At 39.9% G+C, this 4,892-nt stretch overlaps 1 pseudogene; it reads left to right on the top strand.

Annotated features, from left to right (window-relative positions):
- The first annotated feature begins 3,516 nt into the window (after positions 1–3,516).
- On the top strand, positions 3,517–4,517 carry LOC119523619 (annotated as a pseudogene).
- Positions 4,518–4,892: the final 375 nt, after the last annotated feature.

The following is a 4,892-nucleotide window of genomic DNA, read 5'->3' as shown; positions in this document are numbered from 1 at the left end:
GAGAGAAAAAAGAAAAAAGAAAGAAATCCCCTTACCAGAGCCAGTCCCCAGCCCCCCCCCCCAATTTCACCAGTCAATAGCCAGAGTTGGTACCAGGTTCTGTGTGCCCCTTTTCTTGGGACACAGACCATTTCCAGTAGTCTGAGTTCAGCCAACTCCAGAAATCTCTATTTTTTTTAATCAGCCCCACCTCCTCTCTGCCTGGAGAGACCTCAGGGTTCCTTTTCTGCTTGCTCTGGGTTTATCTGTGCTTGGAGCTTGTATTCAGTAGTCCAAATTTATTAATTAAAATCTCCGTTGGAGCTTGTTTGAGCTACCTTTCCTTTCTCCTAGTAGACTGCTTCTTTTTCCCACAGAGAAATGTTCCAGCTCAGCCTGCCATGCTAGTGGGGGAGGGGCACCAACTCCTCAGTTTGGGCAGCTTTACTTACAGTTCTATGCTGTGATCTCAGTTTTTCCACCCATTCCAGACTGGTGTGCTATGTGTGTCCAGACATGAATGTCCCACAAACTGTTATTCCAGACTATTTACTAATTGTTCCTGGCTATTTACTAGCTGCTTTTGGGGGCTACCTATATTCCATACCTCTCTATGCCACCATCTTGCCCTGCCTCTTGCTTACCTGCTTTAATTTCACAGTGCAGGACCCAGGAGAGGGAGAAGGTCTGCCTCCTAGGAAGTAGAGGAGGCAGTCAAACTAATGTAAACAGGGGAAGTCTGAAGCAACTAGCAAGCACAACCCCCAACAAGACACAGGCCCAGTAAAGACAGGGAAATACCTTGCACTTTGCATTTGTCTTGAGCAGGCCTTCCTTATAGTAGGACTGAAGCTCAAGAAAATCTCTCTCCTATCACCAGCTGGTTACAAACTCAAGAAATAGACATCTCAAGGAATAAATCTCAGAGTTACCATTTTAAAATATTAAAATGTGCAGCATGCACAGAAAGATTACAAGACAAAAAAAAAAAAAAAACAGGAAATGATGGCCCATACAAAGGAAGAGGATAAAAATTCAAAAATCACCAGTGAAGAAGATTAGACTGGAAATACCAGACAAATACTTTTTTAAAAAAACTGACCTTAAAAATGCTTAATGAGAGAAAGGAAAATACAGAGAGAAAAGTAAAGGGTCTCAGGAAAATAATGAATGAACAATATGTGACTCTCAATAAAGAGTTAAGAATTTTAAAAAGGAACCAAACAGAAGCATTGGACTTGAATACCACAATAACTGAAATGAAAACATGCACAGGAGGTTTCAAAAGCAGATTGGAGTGGGTAGAAGAAAGAATTAGTGAAGTTGAAGACAAGACAACTGAAGAGAGTCAGGCTGAGGAGCATAAAGCATAAAGAATTATAAAAAGCAAAAATAGCCTAAGAGATCTCTCTCTGGGACACCATCAAGCTTACCAATATACAAATTACAGGAGTGCCAGAGAAAAAGAAAGAAAGATGCAGAAGGAACAGTCAAAGAAATAATGACAGAGACCATCCCAAATTTAGCAAAATATGTGAATATGCACTTCCAAGAAGCTCAGAGAACAGGAAATAGGATAAACTTGAAGAAAAATACACACCATTACATAATGATCAAACTGTTGAATGCAATGGACAAGGAGAGAGTTCTGAAAGCTACAAGAGTAAAGCAACATGTTATGTACAAGGGAGCCCAATTAGATTGAGTGATCATTTTAAAATCAGAAATAGTGGAGGAAAGATGACAGCAGTTGAAATACTTAGAGTGTTGAAAGAAAACAACTGTCAACCAAGAATTTTATATCCAGGGAGACTTCCTTTCAAAAATGATGTAGAGATTAAGATATTCCCAGCTAATCAAAAGCTGAGGACATTCATCACCACTAAACCAGCTCTACAAACATTGCTAAAGGGAGTTCTTCAGATTGAAAGGAAAGGACACTCAACAGTATTTCAAAGCAGAATAAAAAAATAAAGACCTTCTGTAAAGGTAATCAAATGGGGAATTATAAATGCCAGGATGATGGTTTTGTATTTTTATAGTATGTAACTTCACTTCTTACTTCCTACAGGTGCACAAATGAATGAAAAGTAATGATATCAATGGTTTTGTACATGCCATATACAAAGATATAATTGGTAAAAAATACAAAAAAAGTGGTGGTGAGATGAAGAGATATAGTAAAAGTGTATGAATATGCCCTTGAAGTCAAGTTGGTATAAAACCAAATATGATTATTATATATTTAGGATATTAAATTGAACCCCATGGTAACCACAAGGAAAAGAAATGAAAAATATATCCAGATAGAAATGAGGAGGCACTCAATATGGTACAATACAAAAAATCAAATAAATATAAAAGTAGGCATTAACAGAAGAATTGAAGAAAAAACATGTATAAGAATTACAATGACTAAATAGAAAAATGGCAAAGGAAAGTCCTGAACTATTAGTAGTGAATTTAAATGTAAATGGATTAAACTCTCCAGTCAAAAGGCAGAGATTGGCAGAATAGATTAAAAAGCATGATCTAACTATATGCTATCTGCAAGGGACTCACCTCAAATTCAAAGACATAAGTAGGTTGAAAGTGAAAGATTGGAAAAAATATACTATGCATGTGGTAACCAAAATAGAGCTGAGGTAACTGAACTAATATCAAATAAAATAGATTTTAAGACAAAAAGAGTTATGAGGGATGCAGATAGACATTATATATTGATAAAAGTTTAATTCAACAAGAAGACAGAACAATTATAAATACAAATGCACCCAACAGCAGAACTTCAACATGTATGAAGCAAATACTGACAGATTTGAAGGGAGAAATTAACAGTTCTATATTAATAGGAGACTTTAATAGACCACTTTCAATAATGGATAGAATATTTAGGTAGAAGATTAATATGGAAATAGAAGACTTCAACAATGCTCTGAACCAACTAGCCCTTTGAGACATATATAGAGCATTTCACCCAAGAACTACAGAATACACATTCTTCTTAAGTGCACATGTATCATTTTCCAGGATAGACCACATCTCAATAAAGTAAAAAATATTGAAATCATACAATCTGTTTTCTACAAACACAATGGAATAAATGAGAAATCAATAACAGAGGGAGAAATGGAAAATTCACAAATGTGTGTGAATTAAACAACATACTCTTAAACAGCCAATGAATTAAAGAGGAAATCACAAGGGAAATCAGGACATATTTTGAGATGAATGCAAATGAAAATAAAATATTTCAAAACATATGGGATTCAACAAAGGCAGTGCTGAGGGAGAAACTTATAATTCTAATACTTACATTAAAAAAGATTTCAAACCAGAGGCCTAACCTCAGAACTGAAAGAACTAGAAAAATAAGAGCAATCTATACCCAAAGTGAGCAGAAAGAAGTAAAAATCAAAGATTAAAGCAGACATAAATGAAATAGAGAATCAAACAGCAGAAGAGGCTCTTTGCTTCTGCCTGCTCACCAGATAGCCGCATCTTTTTGTGCAGTGCCAGCCGCATCTCTGAGACACGATGGTGAAGTTCAGAATAAACAGATTTGGCCATATTGGGCACCTGGTCACCAGGGCTGCTATAACCTCTGGCAAAGTGCAGGTTGTGGCCATCAGTGACCCCTTCATTGACCTCAACTACATGGTCTACATGTTCCAGTATGATTCCACCCATGGCAAATTCAAAGGCACCATCAAGGTTGAGAACGGAAAGCTTGTCATCAATGGGAATCCAATTACTATCTTCCAGGAGTGAGATCCCACCAACATCAAACGGGGTGATGCTGGTGCTGAATATGTTGTGGAGTCCACTAGTGTCTTCACAACCATGGAGAAGGCTGGGGCTCACTTGAAGGGTGGTGACAAGAGAGTTATCATCTCTGCCCCTTTGGCTGATGCCCCCATGTTTGTGATGGGCGTGAACCATGAGAAGTATGACAACTCCCTCAAGATCATCAGCAATGCTTCCTGCACCACCAACTGCCTGGCACCACTGGCCAAGGTCATCCATGACAACTTTGGCATCATGGAGGGACTCATGACCACTGTCCATGCCATCACTGCCACCCAGAAGACTGTGGATGGCCCCTCTGGGAAACTGTGGCGTGACAGCTGTGGGGTTGCCCAAACATCATCCCTGCATCTACCAGCGCTGCCAAGGTTGTGGGCAAGGTCATCCCAGAGCTGAATGGGAAGCTCACTGGCATGGCCTTCCATGTCCCTACCCCCAATGTGTCCATCATGGATCTGACCTGCCAGCTGGAGAAAGTGGCCAAATATGATGACATCAAGGAGGTGGTGAAGCAGGCATCAGAGGGCCCCCTGAAGGGCATCCTAGGCTACACTGAGGACCAGGTTGTCCCCTGTGACTTTAACAGTGACACTCACTCCTCCACTTTTGATGCTGGGGCTGGCATTGCCCTCAACGACCACTTCATCAAGCTCATTTCCTGGTATGACAATGAATTTGGCTACAGCAACAGGGTGGTGGACCTTATGGTCTACACATCTTCCAAGGAGTAAGAGCCCCTGGACCTCCAGCCCCAGCGACAGCATGAGAGGAAGAGAGGCCATCAGCTGCTGGGAAGTCCTGGCCCCAAATCGATCCCCCGACATCAAGCATCACCCATCCTCCACAGCTTCCATCCCAGACCCCCTGAGGAAGGGGAGGGGCTGAGAGCTCTACTCTGTCATGTACCATCAATAAAGTACACCCAGCCAAAAAAAAAACAAGCAGTAGAGTGAATCAATGAAATCAAAAGTTGATTCTCTGAAAAGACAATAAAAATGACAAACTTTAGCTAGACTGACAAAGAAAAAAGTAGAGGAAACAAATAACTAAAATCAGAAGTGAAAAGGTGTACATTACCAACCCTACTGCTAAAAAGGAATATAAGA

Source organism: Choloepus didactylus, chromosome X (assembly GCF_015220235.1).
Source record: "Choloepus didactylus isolate mChoDid1 chromosome X, mChoDid1.pri, whole genome shotgun sequence".
NCBI classification, from domain to species: Eukaryota; Metazoa; Chordata; class Mammalia; order Pilosa; family Megalonychidae; genus Choloepus; species Choloepus didactylus.
The sequence above is the reverse complement of the archived record's forward strand: the minus strand, read 5'-3'. Positions and strand labels throughout refer to the sequence as shown.